Source organism: Papio anubis, chromosome 15, assembly GCF_008728515.1.
Source record: "Papio anubis isolate 15944 chromosome 15, Panubis1.0, whole genome shotgun sequence".
Lineage (NCBI taxonomy): Eukaryota > Metazoa > Chordata > Mammalia > Primates > Cercopithecidae > Papio > Papio anubis.
The window spans coordinates 75,890,166-75,911,029 of NC_044990.1; the positions used below are offsets into that span (position 1 = coordinate 75,890,166).

The 20,864-nt window shown below is 39.1% G+C and overlaps 1 long non-coding RNA gene across 5 annotated transcripts in view; it reads right to left on the bottom strand.

The window, feature by feature from the left end:
• Positions 1–20,375, bottom strand: part of LOC103879421 — a 235,636-nt gene extending 215,261 nt beyond the window's left edge. For 3 of the 5 annotated variants that reach the window (XR_004178542.1, XR_004178541.1, XR_004178540.1), the window contains exon 1: positions 16,759–20,375. This is a non-coding gene — a long non-coding RNA (uncharacterized LOC103879421). The remainder of the gene's footprint in view (positions 1–16,758) is intronic. The other 2 variants (XR_004178543.1, XR_004178544.1) reach the window with 2 other exon arrangements.
• Positions 20,376–20,864: the final 489 nt, after the last annotated feature.

The window sequence follows — 20,864 nt, forward strand, 5'->3', positions numbered from 1 at the left end:
GCTCACCCTTGGGAAATCCATTCACTTATTTGGGATAAATAGTAATATGCAACTGTGTCAACTTCTGTTCACTACTTTAGCTGAATTCCTTCCTCAATTCTGGAAACCAGAGAGAATACCTTAGAATTCTGCTAAGCATTTGGTAAAATTTGTAGTTTAGCCACTATTTCCATATTTCTACATGGAGAGTGAACATTTGTCAATCCAGCTCATTCAACCATTCCTAAATAGGAACTCTCCCTTCTTCCTTTCTTCTTTCCTGCCACTTCCTCCGTCTCTCCCTTCCTCCCTTCACCAGTCACCAGTCACCATCTTCTATCTCCGTTTCATTCTCATGGCCTTTCCTTCTCATTTTTTGGTGCTATCTTCTTTCTCTGTTCACAACACAACACGTGGTCTCTAAGCTTCTTACCTTGGCCCTCTTATCTTCATTTTCTACTGGTACACTCTTGAGAAATTTGTTCAGTTCCTTGGCATAAATTTATTCAATTCTTTTGCAGAGTAACATCCTAATGACAAATCCAAGCCAGACAGACCCACTGAGCTCTAGTGCCATGCGTTTACTTCTTACTGCATATATAGGCACCTACAAACCTCCCAGGCATGCCCATCTCAACATACCCAAAACAAAGCCATGATTAGCCTTGTGAAAATCTTTATATTTACTCTTACATTTTCCTTCCTTTTGAGTGACATTTTCATCTATCTGCTCAGTCACTAAAGTCAGAAACCTGGGTAATACAGCAAATGTACCCTTCCTCTCAGTAGCTATATCCAGTCGACAATAAACCCCTATGTATTCCACCCATTTGGCAACTCTCATGTCTATCCTCTCTTCTCCATTTCCACTGTGATGGCCTGAGTCCTGGTCCTGAGTCCCTCTCTCTTGGGCTGCTGTTACAGTGGCCCAGATAATCTTCCAACTTCCCTTCAGTCTCATCTGACTTCTGTAAATAATCACAGGCAAGAAATATATCATGAGATTCCTTATTTTCATTGTAACAGGAAATCACCAAAAGGAACTTCAAAATATCATGTGCTTATTTGTGGTCCAAGATGACATCTGGATAACAGTTCAAGATTCAGCCTTTCTCAACTTTACACTGAAACATACATGACACACACACACAAAAGAATGAAATGACAAAAAAAAAAAAGAATGAAAACAAAAACTGTCAGAACTGTCAGGCATTCTACTACTGCCAGGCTATGGGAGGAAATTTCACTAACGAAATTTACAAAGCCGAAATGAACATCAAAATCCATGATGACACTGAGTCACACTTTGAAGAAGAGCACATGCAGGCCTCCAAGGTAGCAGAGAAAAACATTGGTTGTCCTCCATCACCTTCCTTGGGGCTCAAGGGCCCAGCGACATTATGAACCAGGCCACCATGTAACCAGCCTCTTCTGCAGATAGTAGAACTCAAAACCTGAGCAGGATTTGCCCCACTTCCAGTCAACAAAACCCTTGTCCTCACCTCAGGTAGATCCAAGCCAAAAACCTCTAGAGAATAAGAGGACCAGACGTAAGAAGAACGCTAAGAGCTGAGCTGGCCTCCCTGTTAATCTCTCACCACCTCATCAGAGTAGAATTCCAGCTGTCTTACTAAACCACACCAAACAAAAACTTACTAAAACTTAGATCAAGGCAACCTTCCCTAATATATCCTATTACAGAATAAAGCCCAAATTGCCTTATATAGCATTCGAGGCTTACTCTATACATAGGCTCCATCTACCTTTATCATCTACTTCTCATTATCTCCAAACATTGCAAACTCCAGCCACACAGTATTATTCAATGATTTTAAAGCATCCTTCAAGCTTCCCTACCTTCTTGTCTAGGTTTCCCTTGTTCCTTCTGCCTAGAAGACCCTCTTCTTCCTCTTTAAGCTCCCTGAAATCTTTATTATTATTATTATTATTATTATTTGAGATGCAGTCTTGCTCTGTTGCCTAGGCTGAAGTACAGTGGAGTGATCTCAGATCACTGTAACCTCTGCCTCTGGGGTTCAAGTAATTCTCTTGCTTCAACCTCCCGAGTAGCTGGGATTACAGGTGTATGACACAACACCCAGCTAATTTTTGTATTTTTAGTAGAGACAGGGTTTCACCCAGGCTGGTCTTGAACTCCTGACCTCAGGTGATCTGTCCACATCCTCCCAAAGTGCAGCTTCTCCATTATTAAAGATCCACATTTCAAGGTCCAAATCCTTCCTCAAATCTTCCAAAACCCCTAAATTGGAATTAGTCTCCCCTTCCCCTGTGCTTCTATAACATTTTCTTTGTGCTTCTATTTTAATATTTATCACTGTCTGTCTTAGATTGATAACTGCAACTTTGCTCCTCCTACTAGACTGTGAATGTTTTCATTTTATTAGCTAACACATACCATAGTGCCTTCTGTATCAAAGATATGCAATGGACATGTGTTGCATCAACTGGAGATGAGATGAAAATGAACTACAGAAAATTTCTTGCTCAGGTCCAATTTTTACTATTTCATTTATATTTATATTTAAAACAATCACTGGGTTTTGTCACTAGGCCAAGCAGCAGGCTGAAAAGGAATGAAACCTTGGATTTCCTTTGCAATTTTGAAGAGGAAATCCATAGGTGACACCTTCCCTGATAAAAGAAAGAGGAACTAAAGGCCACAAGGGGTAGGGAGGAGGGGGTGTTGAGGTCATAGAACAAAAGGAAATCCCATTTTCTAATCTCTACAAGATGGTCTCGTTGCTGATCTCTCCTGCTGCAATAGAGCAATAAAACATGTCCTGGAAGGTCAGCAGATGTTACAGCAGTGGGAAAAGCAGGATATAATTATCAATGATCAAGGCACTCAGTGGGGCCATCTCAATTTTCTCCTCTTTCATTCTTCCAACCAAATGATAGAAAATTGATGTCAATTCCAAAGCCACTTATGTATTTGCAGCACAATAGCGAATCATCCATTCAAACATCTTTCATAGTTATTTCCTAATGAGCTGACGCTCTATGTGAAGGTTGCTGTTCATTTGTATAGTCATCCCTGTGCTTAAAATACTAAGAAAAACTTGTCCCTTCTTATTGACCTCAAGGATACTGATTCCATAATGGTTATAAAAGGCACAGAAGTTGTGTTTTGCATGCCTTTTTCTGCCAAATTCAAAAGCATAATTGCTCTTGCTTTTCAGCCACTGATTCAACAAATGGTAATGGGAGTTCTTGCTCTTCTGCAATCACGGTGCTAAGAACTAGAGGTAAAATGATGAGACACCTGACTTCATGGAACTTACTTTCCCTTGGGAGAGACAGACACCAATAAAATAATTCTATGGATAAGTGAAAATTTTATGGAAATCAAAAGAAGTTTTGTGTAAAGGAAATGAGAATCTATAACAAAGGGATCTTTGTTCATCTGGAATGTTAGAAGGCTTCCCTAGAAAATCTTGTACACTGAGATTTGAAGGTTGAGTATGAGTTAAATAGGGAATGAGGAAAGAGAATGTTACAGGCAGGAGGAAAACAGCAAATATAAAGACTTTGCTGCCTGAGAAAAGATGTTTACGAACACTGAGGAAAAACCAATCATGATGACTTCAGCATACTGAGCTCTCTATCTGCAATGCTATTTAGTGGCCAAGTCCCTAGGATTCTACAATAGTATTCTACTTAATAAAAGTTCATTAGTTAGCTGTTTGGAAAGCTTAAAAATGAAGACAGTTTTATGAAATTGGGTGACAAACATAAGTCTTAATATGAGGCAAGGCAAAAAAATGATGTGAATAGCTGAGCATGGCCTGAAATTTTTGAGCTCAGGTTCTTAATTTGTAACCCATCTTTCCTCCTCCTCTGTCCTCCCCAAGTCCAGATGCATAGTCACAGGACCTAAATCTTCCTCTACTATGAACTTTCAACTGAAGGCAGCACACAAAACACCACTCAAAAAGGATTTCATTAGCAGTTTTCTGAGCATTTTGTCACTGGACTTACTGACTAAGCTTATTGAACATTTTGCTTGAGGATCTTAGGATAGAAACCAGTATTATTTTTTAAAATGATCAGCTAAGGCCAGGCGTGGTGGCTTACATCTGTAATCCAAGCACTTTGGGAGGCTGAGGCAGGTGGATCACTTGAGGTCAGGAGTTCGAGGCCAGCCTTGTTAACATGGTAAAACCCCATCTCTACTAAAAATACAAAAAATTAGCTGAGTGTGGTGGCACATGCCTGTAATCTCAGCTACTTGGGAGGCTGAGGCAGGAGAATCACTTGGACTTGAGAGGTGGAGGCTGCAGTGAGCCAAGATTGTGCCACTGCACTCCAGCCGCCTGGGCAAGAAGAGCAAACTCTGTCTCAAAATTCAGCTTTTAAGCAGAGGGCTGGTGGTTTTATACCTGATTGTGTTCCTTTCTTTAACATTTTCAGTTTCTGTTTCCACTGATTCCGTGTGAATGGTTTCGAAACCATTATTTAATTTTACCTGTTGTCCAGTATGTTCTGATTTCTGCCTTGCAGGAACAAAACATTAATCTCCTCCTATAATCCGACATGCAGGATTGGCACAGCATTTATTAATTCACCTTTCACTTTAAATTGGTTTTCTTTTAGCTGCACTGCATTCAACATCTCGGACTAAACTCATATCTTTTTTTTTTTTAGCATATAAGATAGGGCCGGGAACCTTTACTTTGAGCTGGGTTTAATAAATAAAACTAATAGCTGAGATTGATTACCCATGTAGACAGCAAACTACAAAACCCAAGATGAATTGTGTAATTTGCAGCTCTATGACATGTATTAAATTTTGAGACATAAGATAAATAATTCATGTAAATAAGAAAGTGAGGACACCCAAGAATGAAGTTTGTGGTTATCCGTTAACAGCAGGTGAAATAAACAACCAATTTCATTAACTTTTGATTTAGGCCTTTTAAATACATTTTTACTAACCACTGCCTAATTGAGACTGCTGTATAAATTAAAGAAATTCTGTTATTTGTCCTTAACTAGAGACATTTTAAATTAAATATCTAGATCCCTCAAAAAATGATCACTACATTTACATCTTACTTACACTAAAGTCAGCCTACCACCTTGAGATTTAGAGAATTAAAGTCCCTTAGATAACTAGGGGAGGTTAAAAAACAAAAACAAAAAACAGCAGGCATAAATGATAAGGTATTAATTTTTCTTCTTTGGTACCTGCCAAGTAGAACCCAGTGGATAAAATATGGAGTAAGTGTTGAATGTTGCTTACACTTCTTATATGCCTAAATTAGTATGCCTGACATTATAATTTAACCAAACAAGTTTTTCAACTTGCAAGACAGGGATTAAAAAGTCCACTCATTCATAGGGTGGCTTCATGGTTTAATTAGATTTGAAGAAGCCACGATAATCCTGAGATCCTCCAAGGAGGATGTATAAGAAATGATATGGTTGTTTTAATGAAGAACTGTGCCCGTCTCCTCTGCCACTGGGATATTCCCGCCTGGGATCAAAGAGTGGTCAGATTTCTAAGCCATCAAGAACAGGACCTTTGACCAGGTGGTGTAGATTTCTGGCCCCAGGGATACAAAGAGACCTTCCAGGTCTTCCATAGCTCAGAGTACTGGTACTAAGTGCTCAGCAGTGGACACGATGCTGTGGTTAGTTAAGTCCTTCCTGAATGTCTACAAGGCAGCAGACTAGGTTTTTCTGGAATGTTCGAAAGGCAAAGAGAGTCCCTGCTTTCCAAGATTTACAGTTTGTGATGAGAACTGTGAGTAGCTAACATGATGTTTTTTAATCTTTAGAAGAATTTTTATTATTATCCCCATTTTACAGATGAGAAAACAAAGGAACAGAAACAAGGGTTTGGTGATTTGTCAGGTGCAGCCTTCACCTCATTCTCCACCCTGCTGTTTACAGAGCTGTAAAGAGACTTGCAACTGAGGATTTCTTTGGGGTTAAATGTTGTTCTTCTCATAGGATTAAAGGTTAGCTGATCTTTACCATGTTTGAATTTTAGAAATTCTCAGTATTTGTTTAAAAGTGCTGGAATAATGTCAGTTCTGGGTATAATTTCTCCTGAGTAACCATACTTACTTGGGGTAGAATCACCTGAGCTGGCTCAGTTTCTGCAGACACTATATTGAGCTACAATAACTAAGGAGTCCCATACTACATACTATATCAAACCAGTCTTTGAAATTTTTTGTGAAGATTGGAAATGAGGCAACGTTTTGTGTACTATTTAACCTAAATAGAGTAAAACAAAAGTTTTATATAATCTCAATAAAGGAAAAATTTAGGGGACTCAATGGGTGTCTTTGAGATCCTTCCAGCAAGTTTGCATCCACAGCAATCTGGGGGCTACTCTCTAGGCCTAGACATCGAGTCACCTACTGCAGCTCCACCTGCTTCCCTCCCCCATCAAATATGAAACCAGCACCTTCAATGTCAAGCCCTTTACTCAGGGCTTTTTTTTTTTTTTTTTTGGCCTGCATTTATTGGTGTGTTTCCAAGCAGGCGACTTCTGCAGCACTTAGTCTAGGTTATATGAAGCAAAAAGAAAACCGAGGAAACTCACATCTGTGTCATTTATTGGGTCTCAAGGTCCCTGGAGGCTTTGCTTTCTTCTCTCCACCTTTTAGACTCTTCTGTTTGTTCTACATATCATGCATGTCCAGGGGTTTTAGTTGTGCTCAGTGAGAAATAGGGAAAAGTGAATCCACTCCATCTTTCCAGAAGTGGTAATCCCCTCAACTTGCCTTTTTAAGAACTGTGGTTTTATACACAGAGGCCACTTTAAGTGGCTTTAAGTTCAGCAGCATTAAGTACATTCACAATGCTGTACAACCATCACCATCATCCCTCTCCTGATCTTTTTCATCAACTCAAGCAGAATTCTTATACTCATTCAACAATTCCCCATTCCCCTCTCCCCCTAGTGCCTGGTGACTTCTACTTTCTATATTTATGAATTTGCCCGTTCTAGATATTTTATATAAGTGGAATCATACAGTATTTGTTTGTGATGAGTTTATTTCACCATAGCATAATGTCCTCAAGGTTCATCCATGTTGTAGCATGTGTCAGAATTGCCTTCCTATCTAGGGCTGATACTCGGCTGTGTGGATATAGAACATTCTGTTCATCCATTTAGTCTGTTGATGGACACTTGTGTTTCCTAACTTGCCTCTTCAGTGCTGAGAGCTGACGTGAGGGGAAGAGTGGAGGTTCGTGAAACTCTTTACCTTGGTTTCCCCTACTCCTTTCCCTCAGTAGTAAAGGCAGAAGAGAAAGAGCCTGACTTTTAGGATGCAAGTCCTGGCATCCTGGATCAATCTTCAGCCTGCTTTCCTTTAAGCAGCCTGATAGAGGCTATTGTACAGCTTATGTGGTTGGCAGACTGGTGCTTACTGACTTAAATAACCTTCCAGTATGGATTTATTCACAATGTAATCTGATGCTTTTTAAATGCCAAAAAGAAAAAAAAAAAAAAAGATATTGTGAGTCTGTGCACATCCCCGCTCCTCCAGGCCTCATCAGTCCCTGCCAGAGCACAGCCTTACTCCGACTGCCTGGTGTCGTCCTGAGCCCCCAGAGAACCAGCCATCCAAAACTGCAAGGGAAAACAAATCCAGGAAAACCCTACAAACGTCAGTGAATGCGTCTACACCAATCACATCTTAACTGAAGCTACAGTGTACCCAGTCCTATAGTTCAGGGTACCAAATAAAAAACATGTGAAAAGACTATGGACCCTGAGGATCTGAGAACAGTGTGGCTCACTGATAGGAACTTGGACACTGTAAAGGCAAGTGTACATCTGCATCCTGATGTGTGCTCCATGTTCCTCAAGGGTTGAGTTGATGTGGACAGAACTTCTTGTGGTGACCCCCATATTCCTACTCAAAAGTGAACCCTCCACAAATACTACCTGACCTGTTGTGATTATTCCTAGTAAAACAACCCCAGCTCCTTCGCAAAGTTTAAAATTGGTGGTTTCACTGCCATCAGGGTTTGACGTTGGTGGTTTTAATTAAAGATACTAAGTATTTTAGGGTAGGAGACTGTTTTGTTTTGTTTTCCCAAAACATTGTGATGGCCTATGTCACAATATATGATGAACTCAAAACATTGTGATGGACTCTGAGATTTTAGATACTGGCTCTGGTTTCCTCTGTTAATTCTGTTCATGAAAAAAATTAGACATGGCATTCTGAAAGATCTGAAGATCAGGAGAAGTCTAATCTTCATTTATACCAACATCTGGAGACTAAACTGCTGAGAAAGGGCTCTTGGCCTCATTCCAATAACTTGTAATTATTGAACAAAATATAGCAAATATAATTACATTAAAGTCAGGATTAGAAGATAGAATGGGAAATCACTAGATACAGAAAGAGAGAAGAAATTCAAACCTGGAGTGGAAATGAGGTAATGAGGTTAAGGTTATCCACAGGGCCAGAGGACCCCAATTTAAGTCCAGGGCTTGAGGAATGGAGGCAAGTTGGGATTTTAACACCCACATGCTTCTGATAGGTCCCATCTCAGTCAGGGAGCTGGAGGGCTGGGCTATAGCCAGAAACTTTAAGGAGCTGTCAAATACATGAAGGAGAGACTAGAAGTTGGCAAAATAATAATAATAATAACAATAATCTACTAAATCTAGATTCTTCTCCTCTGGAAGAACTGGATGGCAAACTTTGGATTCAATTGGAAAAGGCCTCAGGAAAGGATCTCTTGGCATGAGAAAATTCCAAATCTTTACTAAGCAAAGACCCTTGTCTGGGTCATGCGTTTATCTGTTTTCTAAAAATTAGGATTAATTGAAACAAAGCAGGTAAAAAAATCAAGTTGTGATATTTTTTTCTGATGCACATGAATTGGATCATCATCATCCACACTGTCAGTCCTCATTAATATCACAGTTATAATTCTCTAAATGTGATCACCGACACTCCATGCTAGACTTCTTATAAACAAATCATAGGAGTAGTTTTCTCCAAAATAACATTTACAAAACAGGTAAGTAAGGATCAGGTAAAACTCCTGTATTACTAATCAACCTGTTGTACTTCATCAATAAAATGATTAAGAGCAACTTAACATTGTGATGATTTGGCTGTGTCCCCACCCAAATCTCAACTCGAATTACAGTTCCCATAATTCCCTCATGTTGTGGGAGGGACCCAGTGGGAGATAATTGAATCATGGGGGTGATTTCTCTATACTGTTCTTGTGGTAGTGAATAAGTCTCATGAGACCTGATGGTTTTATAAGGCCTGTTTTCATTTTATTATTAATAGTATCCCTTTTTATTCTCAAAAATGTCCAAATTTAGTAGGTAAATTATATGGTCTAGTAGTTTCATTTTCAAGTTAGTTTAAAATATAAATACAGCTATTTTAGACATTACGTCAAGTTTTAAAATGTGACCGAGGTTATGATCCAGAAGCCCTGAATGCCCTTCCCTGCAGGTAGGACAATAAGGAAATCCCTGCATTCACAGGATTCCAAGTACTATCTTAAGGAGGAACTAGATGATTTCATATTACTTTTCCGTTTCTCCAGATGACAACTGGAGAATTGTTGCTGCGTAAGAACAACAATAAATAGTTAAGTTGAAGCAAACCACCTCTTTCTGTATTTGTTGAATAGCTGCAGGAAATACTCAAATCCTCCTGGATTGTCCACTTGTTGTGGGACTGGCACAGGGTTCTATGTCTGGGTCTGTGAGATAAGCTGATCCCAGGCCTCACGTCACATGACCTGGCTAGTGCCTGGAGCTTTTGCACTGCATCTTGTTATTAAACCTGCATGAGAGACATTATTTCCATCATCACAGAAAGGACAAACTATCTCCTCCAGGGAATCTGGCAGGACCCTCTAACTAACACTATCATAAAGCAGCTCCAGAAGTCACTGTCATCAGCTATATGCAATTAGGTTCTGTAAAAATATTGGGCCATAATTTATAATTAATGCTGACAAACTGACAATAGAATGCTGTTCATTTCCAATGTATTCTTAACAGAGATATAAGAAAACATGTTCTAACAGGATAATTTTGTCTTTTTCAGGAATCTTCTGGTTGTAATAGAAAACCAGAAAACCACTGATACTAACTTAAAGGAAAATTTAGTGTAATGTTGGGGTGGAGGCGGGGATCTCAATGCCAATGGTAGAAAATGCAATTGGATCTCCTCATGAGTAGGAAAGCTCTCAGGAACTAAGTGAGCCATCACTACTTCTCTAATAATCCACTTTATTCTTTGACATTTCTCTGCAGATTAGCATTTCTGCTGAGTTGTACACAGAGGCCATCAAAGGCTTTCCCAGTGTGGCTTTCCTTACTTCCTAGTTCAAATGCCCAGCCCCACCCTCTGGACTCCAGTTCTAAATTCCTAGGAGGAAACAAATCTTACTGGCTCATGAGCTAGGCACCATGTGCCAATGACATCAACGATCTATGACCAGAGAACTCATGTAGTACAAAAATGGGTCCCCTGGAGCCTGACAAAACTCCCAAGAAACCTACAAATGGATAGAGTCGTGCGCATTTTTATTGTATGTCTCTAGTACTAAGAATGCCTATTTTCTATTTTTCTCAAATACATTTGAAAATAAGTTGGGCATATGGGCACACAGAAGCATCATGTTCTGAGTAGGTAGTAATGCCATTTTAGCACACTCAACTGTGCCTCTAAAATCTTCTGTACAGAAGTAGATTAGATTGTGTAATTCATGAGAACCATGCCAAAAGCCCCCGACTAAGGGAGCCACTGTAAACTCACAATGAGAAGGCTGGCATCTTTTATTCTCTCTCCCGTCTGCTGTCATCTGGATATTCTTGCCTCAGCCCCTATGAAGGTTCTGTGCCTCCCACCATCTGTAAGCTTTCCTGTCCTGCCTACACCAGCCCTCAGCTAGAATGAAAAAGGGGGTCTTTAATATGGGGACTGAAGACATCATAAATAGTTTCCTTAGCAGCTTGTCAAAGTCCTGCCAATCAGATGTCCTTGATTTCTAAGTAACAAGAAAAGCTACTGAAATTTTAAGGGGACACAAGACAAAACTATATCAAGGACATGTGTAAGTTTTTGTATATTTTTCTAATATTTTTTAACCTTGATGACTCATATCTTTTAAAACTCATTTGCCTTGGTGATTTGTTTTATTCTTGTTGGTTTTTTTTAAACCAGTTAGAATCGCCTTATTGGCTATTTTTGATTCAAATAGAAGTGGAAGTGATTCTTTTTAAGAATGATTTCACATGCAATGAGATAGAGAAAATGGGAGTTTTTCTATATTTTTCCATTACTTTATCACATTCAGCAGTTGTTTGTCTTTTAGTATAAGTATTTGGTTAGAACATTAAAAACGATTGCTTAAAGGATGAGACCCAGCTGCAGTTCCTGTGAATTAAGCCTATGATACTGTCTTTTGAAGAATAATACTGTTTAAAATTTCACATTGTTATGAGTTCATATAGTTTAGAGTTTCAGTTCAAAGTTGAAAAACACCATTGATTTCTCTTTAGTAGGGAGAATAAAATAATTTGATAATTTGAAAATTAAGCATACTTTTCATAACATTTAATGTTTTATATTTAATCCAATTCATTCAACATTTACTGAATATATACTATGGACTAAAGCATAATAAAGATTAGAAAGATGAAAACACTTATAGATTCTCCACCCTCCTCCCCGCCAGACATCCATGAGTCCATATACCAGCTGAAACGACAAAGATAAATATAATGCAAGACAAATTGCAGTACACATGAGAAGAAAGGTATAAAGTTTTTGGAAAATATGGTGAGAGATTAGTTTAAGGAAAACAAGGGGAGGTGGAATTTAAGTTAAATTCTGGATTTGGGGTAGGCTATCTCATTAGTATCCTCGGTAAAAATTTCCAAGATCACCAGTTCCTTTAAGTGTGATCTTTACTTCAGAAAACACATAGTATTGTTAAATTGATTTTCTTTTTTTTTTTTTTTTTTTTTTTGAGACGGAGTCTCGCTCTCTCGCCCAGGCTGGAGTGCAGTGGCCGGATCTCAGCTCACTGCAAGCTCCGCCTCCCGGGTTCACGCCATTCTCCTGCCTCAGCCTCCCAAGTAGCTGGGACTACAGGTGCTCGCCACCTCGCCCGGCTAGTTTTTTGTATTTTTTAGTAGAGACGGGGTTTCACCGTGTTAGTCAGGCTGGTCTCAAACTCCTGACCTGGTGATCCACCCGTCTCGGCCTCCCAAAGTGCTGGGATTACAGGCTTGAGCCACCGCGCCCGGCTAAATTGATTTTCAACCCAGAGGCAAGTCAGAATTATTTAGAGGATTTTGTTCAATATACACATTCCCAACCCTCCTTCCCCCAGATTATTCACTGATGAGACTTGGGAAGGATTTGGGCATTAACAATGCTCCCCCTACCCCAACCCTAAGACATAGAGGGCAACACAAAGTGTGAATGCCATGGTGAAATCTATTTAAAGAGATGTACACCAATGTGCAACACAGTTTCTGAAAAAACTTATTTTGAATAGATAAAGGTTTCTTGAAAAAATCTATTTGACCCTTAAAACTGGAAATGTATTAATATAGTTCATTTTTATTTAAAGTTTTCTTATTTTTATTTAAGTTTATCTTATATGTATTTATGAAATGTACTTTAGTCCTTTCTGGAATCAAGTGGAGGAAAAAAACAAAATAGATATGTTAAAATAGAGATCATAAGACTAATGGAACAGGCTCCTTGTGGCAATAAAGTACCAAATGATAAATGAGACCTAAGGCCATGACAGAAAAAGCTAAAGTCACATACCCCTACCCTTATAGAATAAACTATGCTCTAATTGCCACAGGTTTTTCTTATTCTCTAGCAGCTAAACAAGCACTGGCCTCAAGATAAGCACTGTTGAAACAATCATAGCTCATTGAGCACCAGATGCTGACTAACTGACCCCTCTTTTCCACAAGCTACAGCTACAGCTTTGATTGGACAAAAGACTGATTTCCGTAACTTTCTCCTGATAAGAGACCACTGACCATCTTCTGGTTTTGTCTGGTTTACAGAGGCTGAGCACTGAGTGCCTTCATATCCCTGCTTCACCTTTTGACATATAGAACTTAATTGGAATGCATTTAAATGTGAAGTCTCCACACCAAAGTGAACAAGGGACGTACGTAACATCCATGTTTGCCTACTATTCATGCACATGCCCCCTCTTCATGGATATTTATAGCTCCTCCTACAACGTGTTAAATAAATATACTTGGCCAATCCATTCAGCATAAATTCCTATCTCATCCTCCCTAGAATAACTTTTTCTTTTGGTCTCTGCCTGAGGTTACACTTCCCAGCCAGCTAGGATGGCCACCCTGCTGGCTGCAACTCTTAGTAAGAAATAAAGCTCTCCTCTCCAAATTTATAGATTTCATGATTTTAAGTTGACAGGTAGGTGGTAGATATCGAAACAGAGCTAGTTAATGTTCACTATTTCTGTGTTTGTGAGAGCCAGCATTTAAGGAGTATCATACAAGGTGTGGTTAAATGTCTTACTAAGCCTCAGTCCAGCCTCCACCCCATCAATCACATATCCAGATAGAACCCTCAGGCTTAAGAGAGTCTACAGCCCTAATGTAAAGAGCAGCACTGAGCACTTGGAAACTTTGCAACTTTAATATAAAAATCTTAAGAATCATAACCTTACAGCACCACAATTTGTCCATTTGAGTTCCTTTCACTTTGTCAGTGTGTAGTATAGAACTGACTTAATCCATTCCAGCTTTGAAACTAATTGTTGCTTATATAATTTAATTACATTAACAGATTAATATTTCTTATGCAATTAACACGCATTGTTGTATCTCTTCATTGGAAACATTCGTTTGCATGGAAAATGGCCAAAATCTTAAAAACCTAATAAACACCAGAGACCAGTCCCCAAAAGAATGTAATCAAGACAAAGTATAAGAAAATACTTTAACTTTCCTTGACTACCTGGTACACCAAGGAAAATAAGGCTTACTATTTCTGAAATGTCTCCCTCAGCTTATCTCATTCAAATGTAGACTCTGATCAATTTCACCATCAATGCCATTGCACAGAGATAGCGCTCTGACTAAGTAAACAAGACATATTTTTCAACTAGTGCAGCCCAATGAATGTGGTTAATAATTCATTAAGTGACTAATATTTTGTAAGGCTGTGTGAGAAATATTAATTAGGATAATAGTAAAAGATGGTGTACTGTTCTGTGAAAAGCAGGAAACTGATTTTTGAGGTGATAATTCTAGAGAGCAGGATGAATAACTTCCCTCAACAAGATAACTGGATGGCTGCTGAGAAGAGTTAGATGGTCCTTCCACCATAACTCTGCTCTGTCTTCCCCAAGATGCCTCCAAACCATTGCTGAACACAATAATGTGAGAAGCAGAAGAGAAATGGAGGGAATCAGAGAAGGGATGCAGCTTCAAAGTTTAAAAACTTCTTATAATCTCATAAAAATTTAAAAGTATTTGAAATGAGTTTAAGAATCTAGTAATTGTAAAGGCTGTTATTTTTCATGTTATGCCATGTGGAGTGATTAACCTTACTGAAAAAAATTAGTAAGTGTATGACAAAAATAAGTGGATTTACATGGCCTCCTTATACTCGCTCTGGGCACATACTCATGCCATGACTTATCCCCCAATTTAAACTATTTTCTTCTATTTTACTTTCTTCATTTTCTTTTTCATCCAGGTAAACATAATTCCATGCCCAAAGTTGACAGACTGTGAAATTTAACTGTATATCTCCCACTTACATTTTAATTGGAAAAAAATAACTTTTACATCAAAAGACCAAACCCTAAGTGCAGAATTTCAGACAACAGTCAGTTGATAGAAGACATGATTTTTCAGATCTTTCCTGGCACTACTAAATTCCAGGTCTACAAACTGCCATTGACCTTGCCTGTTGCAGACTTAGTGTTTTTGAGATACAAGTTTCTTTGGAGATTAGACCAACTTTAGAGGACACTTATATCAACCTCACCTTGATTTAGGGAAAATCCTTATTCCTTTCATTTTATTCTTATCTTCTCTGTGTTCAAAACCCAGGGTTTTTAGAAGCAACATTATAGTCCACTCAGTTGCTCATTTATTTACAAACATTTTATGAATTCCCACAATTGTTTTTAGGCAATGTGCTGAATGCTGGTAAAACAAAAATGAACAAAGCTCTGTCCCTTTCCCCAGTCACTGGAGAAGACAGCACAATCACGTGCTATTGGTGTTAAGGCAGAAGTCTGTTCAGGGTTACACTTGGGGTCACAAAAAGTGAGTGGTAAATCCTACCTCCAATAATACCAAGATGTGTTCATATATCTACCATAGCTTAATTTAAAAAATTCTTATATTTGTACAGAAAATAGCATTAGAAAAATTAGCACTACAACCATGTTTGACCAGAAACCACATAATGCCTAAAAAGTTCTGATTTTTATTACAAATATTTATTATTGTTGCTCTACTATCACATTTGGCACATCTATGGGTTTTTTTATTTCCAAAATGCTTTGCTAATCTGTAACTTATTATTACTTACAGCTTTTTTTGTTGAAAAGATTTTCCTACAGCAAGGTACAAAAAAGGCATTCTACTGAAAACATTTTAAATTACACTAGTTACCAAAAAGACTATCTTTATGTATTACTGTTCTATTGAAATTTTTCTTTTCAATCAAATTCCATTCATTTCTACATAATGCATGTCAATAACAGCTACCATGGAAAAATAACCACAAGCAAAAACTGTTTTTCTACCTGTCCTTATTTTTTGCCACTCCTCATGTTTCCTTCTATTTCTATTTGTGAAAGTTTGAATCCCTCCTTCTTGATGCCCTTAAATCCATAATTACTTCTTATGACAACTCTTTTGACGCCCACATTATAAATTATTCATTATTTTGAATGATGCCTTAATTTCAAATGCACTCTTGTACTCCTACTTTGTCTTCTGTATTTTTCTCCTATATTATTTTTATACTTTTAAATAATCTTGCTTTGAGACTTCTGGCATCTTTCTTTTTCTCTGAGAGATGCCCCTAGAATGCTGTTGCTACAGGGAATTTAAAAATCAAGTGATTCTGATATTTCCCTTATTCGTTCTTCATTCCTGCTTTCTTCCTTTGCTCTTCCAGTTCCTTACATCTAGAGTGTTCTCTTCTGCCCCATCTAGCCTGTCCTTTAGCCACTTCCTTCAAAACCTGATACAATATTAATTTCCTTCAGACTAACTCTCCTGGACTAACCTACTCCAATTTACGGTGTCTCTCCACCTCTGCGAATGTCACTATAAACTATACATTTCATTCTCATTTACTTGGAAAGTGTTTGTTTTTGTAATTTCATTCAGCTATTTAGTTATACATTTTGTAATATTATTTATATAATTACTATATGCCTTTTCTAATTCCTGATTTTTCCTTCTTATTAGTTTTAATGATAACCATTACTTTGTAACATAAACATGTAATTGGTTGCTTACTATCTGTCTCTCCTGCTAGAATACAAGCCCTTTAGGATAATTGCTTATTGTTGTATCCCCAGAGCCTAAAAAATATACACAGTAATTGCTCAATTAATATTATAGTATCTTTGAAATATCATTCAGATATTAGTGAAATGAAAGTGCTCACAAATGCTTGCTGATTTTTTTAAACCCCATTTTGGCTGGAATGGCTCACACTTTTTGTAACAGGTGGGATGTATTTTGCTGTAAGATGCAGAAAACCTTACCAACACAGACTTAAATCGAAAGACACCAGCTGTTTACTTAGCCATAAGTCCAAAGGTAGGAAGTTCTAATGTTAGTTTGACTGTCCAAAGTTGTCATGCAGAACCTAGGTTCTTCCCATCCTCCTCCTTGGCCATCTGAAGTTGCTGGCTTTCTATGGTATTGCATCATAATGCCATAATGCATCATAGCCCCAAAATGGTGTCCACATTCTCGTATTTCAATGTGTAAAGCAGGAAGCAAGGAGAGTGACATCAGAAAACAGGGATATTTCCTCACTCTTGTCAATATCCTAGAAATCCCTCCAGCCCCAGCAGCCTTCTCCCCATTCCGATTACAAGAACTGAGTCACGTGCCTACTTCTGGACTAACGGTGGGCAGAGGGAAAGCAATGCTATTAAAGTCCAATCCTGATTCACCCCAGCTTCTTTGGCAAAAATAAAGGGAAACTGCTGGGTACGCAAGCAACACTGTGCCTGCTCTTCTGCTTTGTTAAATGAATCACACTGAAGCTCTGTTTTCCACAGAATCCTCCAGCTCTTAAGATTCTTCAGTCTTTTTCTTTTTTCTGCCTACATTTTAATCATTACACATTTTCTTTCAGATTTTTTTTTCTGATTAAAATGGCCTTTTGAAACATCTACTCTGTCTACCCATAAGTTTCTTTTATTGAGTTGTTCCCATACTCTTAATTTCTGCATTCTAATTCCTTTTCTTTTCAAAAACACTGAGACATATCACATTTTTAAAGGAAGAACAAAGTTTATTTTGCCCCTTCCTTTCCACTCCACATATATATTTCAGATTCTCAACTGTATTAGGAGCCTCAGAGGGCAAGAAACCATCATCTGCTCTCCTTATAATTGCCAGCAGCGTTTCACAGGTGCTAAATGTACTTGACGTGCCCTTCCCCTTTATGGTTAATCAGAGGCATGCAGGCTTTAATAAGAAGCAATAGGAATCACAGTTTTACAGTCGAAAAGTACCCCTCGCATTACAAATATCCTCTACTAATTTGGTTCTATTAAATTCTCTGCATATTTGCTTCTTGCTGGTGTCAGGAAGTCCCAGAATACAGTGGATTTCCCACTTCATACCACCTTTTCCAACATCTTTCACAGAAAGGAAGGATGGACCTGGGTTTCCATGGTAACACAACTGTGATAATGGAAGGTATCTGGCTATAGGTGAGATAACTCCCTCTCAGATTTAGTGGAGGGAGGAGAAATGAAGATTTTCTTTCTTTTTATTCTCCTGGCAATGCACTTCGGAAACTAAAGGGATACTGCAGTGTCAGTTACAGCGTTAAGTTTTCACTGTCTTACAGATTTACAGCTCTTGGGCATAATTCACATTTCTTTTATATCATTTTTATTTATTTCCCACAAACAAATGAATGAAGACAAAAGTTATTTCTATAATCATCTCAGAATAGAGTTTATGCTGGCATCAGAATGAACATGACTAAGGGGTTAGAAAATAGACATCCATCTCCTCCCCAAGTCCTCTAAATTCTCTACACGTCCTGACATCCTTTTTATAGCAGCTAATCTTTCACCCAACATATCACATACAGCCACAAATCAGGTAAGTACCATCGTTTAAGCCAGAATAAGTGAGAAAATATGCTCTGACCTGTCATGTTTCTTTTGCCTCTTGGTGGTTAAAAATCAACCTTTATGGTACTGAGCATGAAATCTGAGTCTGAGGCCTGTCAATATAAGGCCTGTAAATAAACGAGCTATAACCACCCAAAGGGCTGCAGTCTCTATACTCCTTCTTATCAAAAACGTCAGCATTGATGAGAGGTCAGGGGAAATAACCTGAGAAATGTCACAAAGCTGTCCTACTCTCTATTATGCTAAGTGGAGTGACTACGGAGACTACTCACTATTTTTGTGACAGCTTCAGTCCAGAGCTTCTCAACATCTAGGGACCTAGGAGTCATGAAAACAGTTGCTTAAGGCGACCTTCTGGACCCACAATCCCAAAGCAAATTTCTCAAAAACATAAATCACTGAATCTTTATTCCTTGCAAAGTAAATGGACTTAGAGCTTCTCTGTAATGCAAGGTACTAGATGGGTTGTCATGATCTAGAGAGAAAGCTTCATGCTTCCTGACTCTATTGAACAAATCTAAGAACTTCTTATTACCAAGATGCACAATTAGAATCTTAAAAGAGACAATCTGTCTTTCCTTGGAAAAGAAGTATAGCTGCTACTAACCTAAAGTAACCATGAATAAGCATACCAGTTTTACACAAAATATGAGACTTCTGGAAAGCTAGGTGAACATCATACTTACCTACATCCTCTTGAAACATCCCTGCCAAAGTAGCTCAGATATGAAGCATCCATGTAAGTTCTCTCAATTTTAATTCACTATTTCACATTACTAGCCTAGCATGAAATAGTAGATCCTCTTCGGTTCCAATTCCCTTAAAACAGTCCTGATTCTTAGTCCTTTTTATTAATATAGTACCTTCACTGCTGATTCTGGTGGCTCAGATAGTACCATTCATATTTTAATGATATGTAATCAAGAAATGCTGAGTTATATTTTACTACATACACATTTTTAAATTCAGAGGACATTTGTCCTTGATAATTTTAAATGAAAACTTGGTGTGTGTTTATTATAGCAAGGTAATGCAAATATAAGTTACCCATTCTAATATAACGAAGCTCTAGGGAAATAGGAAACTACTAAATTTGAGTAATCTTTGCAGTAGTTTGACTATCGACAGAAAAGATAGTGAAAGAATACCTGGCTTTTAACTCAGACCAAAATCCCCTCTGCATGATGACCTTGTGGGAAAGAGGACCGGGGGAGAGGTATGCCAGGCTTTAACAATAGAACTACAGAAATGTATTATTCGCAGGAAATGTGCGACAGTAACGAACGGATGAGACTAGTTTGAGAAGGACCTAGTTTAAAGAAAGTAAACCGAGTAACCGGTAACTGCAAAAAATAATGCAGGAATGTTTCAGGATGTCACGTCTCCTAAATTTGACGTTATGGGTGGGAGAGGGTGTGTAACTAAGATGTAATGCTAGCGACAGAACGCTAAGTTTTAAAACTTAATAGTGAAAGAAAAAATAATGTTCTGGGAGGAACGCCTGGAAGACCCATGCAACTGCTGCACGATATCTCCTTAAGGACCGGAACATTTCTCACCCTGAAGACAAAAGTCCCTGTGTTCTCGATTCAGCCCACATCCCTCAGCACCACTTCCATGCCCATCATTTAGGCAGAATGCCACGGAGACGACGTTAAAAGTGGAATTCATCATTCTGGCTTGCAACCCATCTTGTTCTTTTGCCAGAACAGAGCACAGCAACTGGCTCCTCAATCTCTGCCCCTCCCAAACGCCAGCAGCCGGGCCCTGTCTCCATCCCGCCGGCCTCTGTGGCAAGGGGCTCGCGAGCTCTGGTTGGCTTGGTCGAAGCTTCCGTCACACGCCAGCTCACCTACGATTGGTTGGCAAAGCGTGCGCGAACCGCCCCGCCTGGCGAGGCACTGGGAGGTGTGCTTGCGGATCCCGCGACATATTTTTTTACCGATTGGTTGAAGGGGGAAAGTCACGTGGTATGGGGAGGCTCTCCTATTGGTAGTGAATGGTACCATGGGGTGCAGAGACATGACGTGGTTGGCTAGAATGAATCCCAGCTTCCCACTAGATGCCCCTAGCCGGCTGTTGCTATGAGGTGTCCCGGGGCCTTCCGGCTGCCGGTCGGGGTTCCGCTCTCCAGGTTTTCAATTCACCAGTGGCTGACAGGGCGTGGGCAGAGCTCGACTGCAGTTCGGCACTGAAAGGGGCGGATCTAGAAGAAATGTGGGCGGGTCCAGAGGATTGGTGGGCGGGACCCTGGCGACGTCAGCAGGCTTGGACCCAACTTCCGTGGTGTGTGGCCGCCTCTGGCTCGCCCCTGTGGCGCGCTGCCGGAGGGGGCTGTCACCCTCCTATCAATGTCCTAACACTCGAAAGCTTCGTTTTGTTGCGTTTACACAACTTCAGGCAGAAGCCTGTAGGTGCCCGTCCCCTTAAAGCTACACATGCTAATACAAGATAAAACCAAAGCTCTAGAAGTGCTGACAGACTGGGTG